This window comes from Centruroides sculpturatus, unplaced genomic scaffold (assembly GCF_000671375.1).
Source record: "Centruroides sculpturatus isolate CEXI.00-Female unplaced genomic scaffold, Cexi_2.0 scaffold2364, whole genome shotgun sequence".
Classification (NCBI taxonomy): Eukaryota; Metazoa; Arthropoda; class Arachnida; order Scorpiones; family Buthidae; genus Centruroides; species Centruroides sculpturatus.
This window is the reverse complement of record NW_019386773.1, coordinates 1-10,726: the sequence shown is the minus strand read 5'-3', so window position 1 is coordinate 10,726 and position 10,726 is coordinate 1. Positions and strand designations below refer to the sequence as shown.

General features: G+C 27.3%; 1 long non-coding RNA gene across 1 annotated transcript; it reads left to right on the top strand.

Annotated features, from left to right (window-relative positions):
• The first annotated feature begins 4,514 nt into the window (after positions 1-4,514).
• On the top strand, positions 4,515-10,275 carry LOC111615748. Its single transcript, XR_002755130.1, has 4 exons — positions 4,515-4,600; positions 9,335-9,372; positions 9,731-9,817; positions 9,898-10,275. It is a non-coding gene; the product is annotated as an uncharacterized LOC111615748 (long non-coding RNA).
• The last annotated feature ends 451 nt before the right edge of the window (positions 10,276-10,726 follow it).

Below are 10,726 nucleotides of genomic sequence, written 5' to 3'. Positions count from 1 at the left end.
TAATCTTCAAAACTACTTATCTGATTTCAAAAAATCTTTCACCAATACAGTAGAGCGTCGATTATCCGAATCAATTGGGGACTGGGGTTGTTCGGAAGATCGATGTTTCAGATAACCGATTATGTACGAAAAAATATATTAATTTATCCCATCTTGACATTTTTCTCCATTGCTTGTCACTTTGCATTGAATTTTCGTCGATGTTAAGCCTAACGAAGACTATTGTATCGTTAAAAATTATTTTTTTATTTTGTACAAACAAAAAAATATATTGAAAAATATAAAAACAATAAAAAATTATACTTCAGAAGTTAATTTAGTATCAAAAACGTAAAATATTTGAGTAGCCCAAGACATAGCCAAAGATTGCAGCACCACAGCACTGGCGAAAATTTAAATTTGCCGACTGGAATTCTTTCGGATGATATTTCGGATAATCAACGCTCTACTGTATTTAGAATCGACCTTCAGGGTGGCCATAGGCTGTATATTATTCCGTTAAACATTTATATAAATTAAAAGATATTATCTAGGTAAGCATTATATTTTTGGTGTCAGTGGGTGGTGAGGGGCAAGACGTGTACATATACAAGATAGGTAACTGTGCGGCGCAGTCACATGGCGAGATATGCAGTGCATGTGTCTGAACTTGTGATATATAAAATTACATGTCCTGATTGATTCATCATCGCACAGAGCAAACCGCTGAACCTAAAGAGGTGAAATTTGGTACATGGGGTACGTCATGAAAATGCACAATAAGAAGAGATTTTTTGAAATTTCCCTGCAGAGGGAGAGGGTTAAGGTTTAACCTGAACAACATCTTCTACTGTACTATTTTAGATGCAATTTTTTTGTTTTTATAGTAACAACTAACATTGAGAATCTTAGTGAAGTATCAAGGGAGGGTTATTTCTATCAAATTGCAAATCTGCATGGGTGAAGCCATTGGTAACAGCTAGTAAAATATATTTTGACATTAATATTTCTTTTTATAATAAACATATGAAAAATAAAGGAAAATAATGTTTATAAAATGAAGACAAAATATCTATTTACTTATTTAATCGAGAAAATTCGGAAAAAGTTTTCAAATGTGATTTACTAATTTGAAAACTTTTCACATAGAAAGCAAATGAATACTTTATTTTAATTTGAGCTGATACAAAATTTCATCTATTAAATAGTGTCGAAGATTTTGAATTAAAATTAAATTCAATTGAATTTGATATTAACCTTTATGAAAATTTAACTTAAGTAGTAAATTTGTTGTAATTTTAGTGAATTTATATAATTTGGATTGTGACTGTTAGCTAAGTTTATTTGTGGTCGAATGGCCAAGGTAGTTATGACATCAGTATACCACTCTGAGAACCTAGGATTAAATTTGAACAGGCAGTCCCAAGAATTTTATATGGACAGTTTGTTTTGATTATGTTGGGCCCACACCTCATCACCTAGCCTTCCCTGTTGTGGATTTGGCCAAATCCATAATGGGCACAGAAAAAGTTTTCTTGGTTCTTAAAAGATGGAAAGTCAACAAAACTAAGAGAGATAAATTGTTAAGATGTGGAATATGTGAAAAATCTTGAAAATATTGAAAAATTTTTGTATATTTTCAATTAAATTCATTACATATCTACTATATATAGGCCTATATAAAATAAAATCATTACACTGCTTTTTCTATCACGAAGAAAACAAAATAGAAAAGTAGCACTAGAAATCAATGAATTGTCATGAAGTTTTTGAATAAGTGAGTGAAGTGAAGGAGGTTAGCCTGAATGGAATCAGTTCAAGCAGGGGGTTGAGTGGGGATTGGATTAAGCAAGCAAGGTATAACGTGTTAGGCTGCTCACACCATAGAAAGTTCAGCAAAATGAAGGAAAACAAAGCAAGTAGGAGTTGACCTCAGGTGATTCAAATCATTATGAAATTTTTTTCATGAATAGTGTATGTTGGGAACAAGTGGGCAAAGTGAACAGGAAGTTGGGCCAAGTTCAAGGGTCAAGACAAAGTTCTCTTAATTTAAATAAATAAGTATAAAAAAACTACAAATTGTAAAAAACAAAATTATTAATTGTAATGTATTATAATTTAATGTATTAGAATGTTGAAAAAATATTTTTCTGAAAACAGAGTAAGACTTAAAAAACAAGTTTCATAGTTTAGGAAACAATCCAAAAAATTTAAACAAGACAAAATCAAAAAGTTTTATTTTAAAACCAAAAGTTATGTCAAACCAATTATGGTGTGCAGATAAAGAAAACAAACAAAAGTAAAAGATATTAATAACAGGTTAATTGCTAAAATATTCCATGATACTTGTGCTTTTACTGCCTTTAATCTTAATATATGGTTAACATTTAAAAGAAAGTTTTTATTTCATTCTTATATTCCAGACATACTGTTATTTTTTGAAAACTTTTTTAAAGTAATAATAATAATTTTTTTTCTTTCAATTTCTGTTGTTATGAAGGTTCTGTTTTTCTATAGTTCACTGTACATTTAGTATTATTTAAATTTACTTAATTTACAAGTCATATTAGGGTTAATAAAAATATATAATGCAGTTTTCAGTTACAATAAACATTGAATAAAAGATACCATTTATATATGTAAATGCTAACTACATATATGACAAGCACTCAGATATATGTGGTAGTTAATGCACAAGATTAGAATTAGACTAATACAAGAGTTATTTAAATCATATATTATATTAATTGTATTAAATCGTATTTTATATAAATCGTAGTGTAATTAGTGTAATTAAGATTTTATTTCTTGGTACTAAATGAATAAAATTTAAAAATGATGTAAAATTTTATGTTTATGTAATTAATATTTCTGTGGGTACATGCAAGAACCTGATATGTAATATTTCAAAAAACATTGAGCTAAGGGTCTGTACTGTACAGTACATGGATGCCACCTATTGGTAAAGCTTACCTGAAATCAACAATGTAACATTAATAATGACAGTTGTCCATAAAGTGTATAATCAGCTTGTCTGGATGTAAAATTCACAGCAAGGATATGCAAGAACATGCTATATCATAAAGCATCTGTGCATGCAAAAGTTTACAGGAACTAGGATCTTGTGTTCTTAGCTACTTGTAGGATAACTTCTCTTTGGAAAAACGACACAAACTTGTTGCGTAGTTGGATTTGTGCAGAGGCCAGATTACTAAAACAATATTGTGACTGTATGGTACCATATTGTGCACAATGTACAGCTAGCGGAAGAAGTTAAGCATAAGTTTCCTTATTCAGGTCATGTGTTACTGGACTACAACTGTGACTTTGGTGTCACAGAAAAAAAAGGAGGCACACTGTTATGTTTATATACAGTAGAGCCTCGATTATCCGACCGAATTGGGGACTGGGGTTGGTCAGATAATTGAAAAGTCGGATAACCAAAAAGTATGAAAAAATCCATTATTAGTGTAGTATATTATTATATCCCATGTAATTAGTATATTAGTATATTGCTATTAACCTACTTCGTGTTGAATTTTTCTCCATTAAGCCTATAAATTTTTTTTTAAAATAATAATCTTCGCTATTGTATCGTTAAAAATTAGAAAATTAAGCCTCATTTAAATACTGGCTCCCTTTCATGGTTGAATGAGTGTTGCCAGCTAAAACACACAAAAATAATATTAAAGTAGCCAAGACATAGCCAAATGTTGTAGCGCCACATCACTAGCGGACATTTGAAATTTGCCGACTAGGACAGTCGGTTAACCGAGGTGTCGGTTAATCGGGGGTCAGATAATCAAGGCTCTACTGTACTGAAACAGTGGTTCCAAATTGTCAAACTCTGAGAAGTGAATAATTCTTTGTGTCAAAAGAATAATATGACAGGATTTTGTGTCAATAAAACTGTCTCTAGCTTCCTAGTTTTCAGGAAAATGTGCAGGAATAAACATCTTATGCATTTTCAGAAAGCACAGCATATAAAAGCAGCCACCAGTATCAAAAGGGAAAACTAACAATAGAATCTCCAATATCGTGAGTACAGCAGTGACAGTGATTAGTGTAACATATCAGGTTCTTGCATGGGCATATGCTGATTTTCAAACGTACAATATTCAATAAAGCTATTATAAAGTAACAACTATTTCATATATTTACTGGAATTTACAAGAGATTCTTTGTGTTTCATAGTATCAAACAAAAACTTCTATCAAATTATTACTTGTACTATGTATCAGGTTCTTGCATGCACTCATTTATGAAAATTGTTAAATAATTTTATAAACATCATTTATATATTTATTATTTTTAATGTTTTAAATATAAATTTTAAAAAATATTTAATTGAAATACCTAAATTATAGAATAAAATAGGATAAGTTATATAAAATGTCAGTTAAAAGAAGTTTCATTGAACAATATTTATTTATTTATTTTTTTTCTTAAATTTATAATTAATTAATTTTGAATATAGCATATTTTAAGATATTTATTTATATAATTATTTATTTATGATATATGACAAAACAACAACCAGCTTAAATTTTATCAGTTTTCTCTTTACTCAGGTCGGTTTCTTCGTTCTCAGAAAGTTGTTAATGGAGTCAAAAGAAAGAGAGTAAGTAAAATTATTATTATTTTTTTAATGTATGTATTTAGATATGGGTTTTTAATATACAACTTTTTCACTAAAAGTCTGTTGTGAAAGTCAAATAAACGAATTTTTACTGTTTTAAATAAGTAGATTTTTAATTGTCCTGAATTAGTACAAATGTTTGATATTTCATATGTTTTGCACTTTTCTCTGATTAAAACTAAATAACCATATAATTTTTATTTATTAATTTTTTATTTACATGCATTTTTATTCAACTTACAAACTGTAATTTATTTTATAAATTATATTATTTTTATCACTTCTATAAAATATATACAGTATACATACATACATACATACATACATACATACATACATACATACAAACAAATAGTTCATGTCTGAGGTTATTCTTTTCTCTTGTGTTGATTAATTGTAGTTTGCTGAGCTCCTGATTATTTGTGCATTGTCAACATATTAGAATTACTGTAAAATGACATAGTATTATAAGCAACATTCAGCTTTTCTTTCCTCCTTCAACTGTCAATTCTAAGAGATGGAAGTGAAGTCAGTTGTTAGCCCTCGAATGTTTTTTTACAGTAGATATAGTTGGCACTTTAAACAGCAGATTTGAAAAAAATATCCTGTTAGTCTTAAAATTAAAATACATTACTTTGGAAAAAATGTAAGAATTATACGTAAAATGTAAAATTTAAATTTTTGTGATATTTTTGAAAATGGAAGAAATCTACATTTTATGTTTGACTAATTGTACATTTCAGCTTATGAAACTTGGGACTAAAACTTGCATTGTGTTATAAGAGTTGAGCTGTATATGTTCTATAGTTCATTTAAAACTTCTAAATAGTTTTTTTTATAGTTTAGAGGGCTATTTTACATTATCAATGATTTTGGTTTTCCAAGCACACCCATGCACAAATTAGCATGGATAATCAAGAGTTTTTATACTTGAAATAAAAATTTTTTATGAAGTTTGTCCAGTTATAGAAATCAGTTAATTTATATTTTTTATCACTACTTAAAGGCTATGCATCAAAAAACAAATATGTACAAATATGTTTATCATGTTTTTAGAATATCCTTATCTCCAATGTAATGTCATACTTTCATCACTCCCTAGTTTTTATATTCTCTATATTAATATGTCTGTTTTAAGTCATATTGTCAGAAACTGATGACATCCTTTTTCCTCTTTAATTATATACATTTGATTATTAAAATTAATAGTATCTTTTGTTTTGGACATATTTTCTTTGTCATTGTTTTTACATTGCAATTCAATGATTTTCAGCCTACATTTTAACATCTCATGAACTTTAAAAATAACATTATACTGTTGTTATAAATAAAACATTTATATTGTGAATATTCAGGAGGTATTCTTGTCACACTTACCAGTACTAGTCATTTTGCATATAATTTTGTACATTCTGAACAGCGATGGTATGCAATCCCAAAGAAGTTGCATGAAAAATTTTTCAAATAATAAAATATGAAATAAAAACAGAAAAAGGTGAACCAAGTCCCATGCTGTATTACTATTGTATAATTAGAACCAATAAATTAAAAAAAAAATACAGTAATTAGGAGTCATACAAAATTTCTGTTTAAAAAAAGTGCTACCAGTAAAAGTGTTCACACACACTCTCTCTGAGCTAGAATGATACCATAGAAAAAAGTATATGAATTTATACTTACAATGATAATTTCTTTGCAAATTACAGTGAACTTTGGCAATTATAGTGGATCTATTGTTCTCATATCAATTGTTTTCCCACATCTATTGGTTGTTTTCTCTGATCCCAAATAAGGACCCATACATATGTCCTGTATTCTTCATTCCTGCATTGTTCATTTTCCCGAAATAGTTGTTCTGAATTTTAACTGAAAGAAAAATGCTATCCCTTGTCACTCGTTTTACTTACAATAGTGTGTGCTAAATTGAAACACTGATTTTCATGTACTAAAAATAAAAGCATGTCAAATTTAACAGTTAAATCCTTTTGACTACAACTAACCAGTTTTTATTGTGATTTTTGGCTCCTTTTTGTCTACTGCTTTACAAAATACTATACTTCATTGGTGACATTTCCTCTTAAAACCTGTTATACTGGTAAAAATTAGCATGTTGTCTTGGTTGCAATCTGTATGATTATTTCGGGTGCGTACAATGTACAATAATTTCATAAATATGCTGTAAACTCTGAAAACAACTTTTAATTATTGAAAAAGAAACTAATTCACAATCACTATTTTTATACATATCACCTTTTCATTGATGTTTTGTGTCTTTTTTTACCACTACATTAAATTTTCAGAAGTTTTAGATTGGCTACTACAGTATATTCATGATATATTCATGATTATAAGGTGCACCTTTGTCATACTTTTTGAGACCATTAACTGCTACACTTTTTTTGGATACATTATTTAGATATAGACATTCAGTTGAAAGGAGATTGTATAACAATGGGTATCTACATAAAACCAACACATAGTCCACTATACATTCCAGCTAAATCAAACGACCCATACAAATACAAACACAAACTGTTCGCTTTTTGCACACTCATTAGATCATTAGAAAAGCATATTTATATTGCTCTAATGTACTAGACAGGATCAAGGAAATTAGAAGATATGAAAAAGGCAAAATCAAACCAAACAAATCAATTTAAAGTCGCCAAGTTCACTTATAATAAGAACATCATGAAATAAGTGTTGGACAAAAAACACTCCCAAAATAGTTTACAAAAGAGCTCCTAATTTATATGTTATATTATTCTGAGAAATGATAAAGACAGGTTTAAAAAAGATAAAGTGAGAGTTTATAAAATTCCATTTGAAAATCAGCAATTAGGAATTAAAGATTATTGAGATCACAAGAAATAATTTAGCTATTAGACTTAAGGAGAACAAGTATGACATTAATAATGGACACTTCAACACAGTTTTGTCCAGTATGGCCAAGTAGAGGACTATATAGTTAAATGGAATGAAGTGGTTATTCCTAGGGCCATGCATTCCCCTCATTAGCAATGAACAAAGAAAAAGTTGAAATCTGTAAAAGTAATTTAAAGGATGGTTGTATTAATTCCAGGGATGTAGATGGACTAGCTTCTGAATGGAAATTCTACATAAAAGAAAAATTAAAATATAAAAATTTTTAGTCTGCACCTACCCTTATACTTGGATGATTTTTGTATTTTATTTTATTATACTATTTATATCATTATTGTTTTAGTTTATTTAATATATTTTATTATATTATTTATTTGATAATTTATCTAATAATTTTGTTTTAAATTTAAATGTAAAATGTTCGGACATTCTGTCATTAAAATGTTAAATTTTTGAAAATACATTTAAATTCAGTTACACTTGAATATGCCTATTGTATTAGGTTGAAAACATTAGTGCTCTGTTTAAGAAACATTTCTCATCAACAGAAGATGTATTGATTGGTTAAAAAAAACTATTAGAACTATTACTTCAAAATCTATATTTGATTTTGAGGAACCAAATAAAACTTGTTCTGTTATAATTTAAATTTTCTTCAAACTTTAAAATTACAGAACAAAGTTTTTCATAAAACAACTTTAATCTCAAACTTATGCTGAGAAAAGACCTGTTCTTTCGTTTTCTGCTGCAAACGTAATCCAGCATTGTCAATAATGTATTACAGTATACTGTTTTCATAAATTTTGTTTTACATTTTTAGTTTCATATTAATTTCAATATCCGTGTTGCTCCTTTTTTTCTATTTTATTTTAAAAGGTGGTGATTGTGTAATATCAGTTAGGTGAACGTTATTGGAATGGCTATTGTTAGATTCAGCTTTATTGAATTTATAGATACACTGTCTCTTATGAATTTGAATTTCTCATAAAGTAATTCATTCTCAAAATAATTTTTGAGACAGTTTATATAATAAAGTAGTGGAATATCTGGTTATTGATAAATTAAAACATAATATAAATTACTAAATATTTCAGTTTGTTATTGTAAAGTCTTGTGAGAGTCTCTGAATTTAATATTTGGGAAGAATTTCATCAGATTGGCTAAAATAAAAATTTATCCATATTCAAAAAGTCAAAATTAACAGAAATTGTTAAACATGATGTATAAATTTGTGTGGTATTGTATCCTGAAATACACCCCATGTAATACAGTAGCCTAATAAAGTATGTACTGTACAGTACATCTGATTTTGTATAATTTCATATGCTGTTTCTTCATGTAAACACAGTTTATTTTATTTTTAGGGCTAGGATAATTTTTAGGATAGTTTATTTTTAAAATTTCACTTACAAATACTTTCAAAACATTTTTAATAAATTCTATTTTATAAACTGTTAAAATCAATCTTTTTTCAAAGATTTTCAATTAACTGATTATTAGTATACATTATTAGGCGTGTATTTGATTTCTGTTTATGTACTTCCTTAATGCAAACAAATAGTATATTGCAATATTTTAATATTGTTCTCAATTCCAAACTTATCTGTTAACTGTTAAAGTTCAATTACTACAATTTATAAATATATTGATGATGCTCTCAACTTCCTGGCAAGTCATGAGAATAAACTACATAAATCACCACACAAATTAAATGTCACAGATAATAAATTAGTATTTAATTTACATAATTTAAATTTATAAAATGTTTAATTTATAAAAAAAAATCAACTTTTATTGCAGTTACGTAAAATGTATTTTATTTTCTATTTTTAGAGACGAAAAAGGAAACACTATTTCAGCAGAAAAGCAAAGTAGGTATAAAATTATTATTATTATAAATTTGTTGGTAATATTAATTATTAGATAATTTAATAAAATACTTTTACAAGATCTGTAAAAGGAACAGTATGGAAAAATATGAATCTATAATCTTTAAGGTTAACAAACACATCATCGGTTACATCATTAAGACTTTTTGTAGATAAATTAACTTATTTTTCCCTTCTAAATGATTTTTTCCCCCTTAAATTTAACAATATAATAATGTAATATTATCTGTAGATACAATTCTTTATAATGCAAATTTTATAGATTTTTTTTATTTGATTTTAAAATATTAAGCAGTTCAAGATGTTAGAAAATACTTATGATATTCTTTGTGCTTGTTAGAAAAAGATGACACTATAGAAAGTATTCTTGTTGGTCGCTGTTTCGGCCTTGTCCAGTTATGTAAGATTGTTATGGAAAGTGTAAAAAGTGAGTATAATTTTTTTTAATTGAAAAAGTTTTTTTTTGTTATAATTGCAATTTAATGATGATATTATTATTTTTTATAGATTTGAGTGTAAGAGCAACAGGGTAAGAAATTGTCCAGCTGGATCTGGAATCGGTTATGATAACGGAATCGATGTTGCCGTAGCAAAAATGTTTGAAAGAAGTCGCTGTAATATATATATATTATATATATATTGAGTGGGATAATGCTCAAAAAAAAGTGACTGTTATATTATAAATTAAAATGGTAGAATCTTGGAGAAAAAAGAAATACCTCTTTAAATAGGTGCCTATTTACATTCATTGCAGCCAAGATTCTTGTTTTCCATATCAAATGCATTTCAAAATGTACGTTGTCTGTTTGACACCAAATCGGTTTTATTATGTGAACTTTTTGTATAATTGTTTATAAAATTATAAAATTGTTTGTTATATGAGAATGAATGGTGTACATTAATTTGTTTAAAGAATTGAAAAGATTTTTATTACTTCAAATCAGATCTTTAGAAAATTTATGTACTTAACCTCTTGTCTGATTCGTTTCACAAGCTTTCTTAATGGAATGAATTTGAACTCTGATTATAGAAGAAATCAAATGTGTAAAAGCTATAATTTATTTATGAAGCTGAGAGAAAATGTATAATTCCATTTGAGTCAACCTCAAGCAAATGTGACATTTTATTGTACCAAAGTTAATAATTTTTTAACAATTGTAAATAGTCATTGTAAAAATATGACATTTATTCATTATCAAACATTCACACAATTAATTTATTGGCATGCATTTATCACGTGGATATAGTTTAGTTACATAATCTCTTATTCTTTGTTTCATTTTCTATAAATAAAACTGTTTGTATAGTTAGTAACAAATTTTTTATATTATTTATT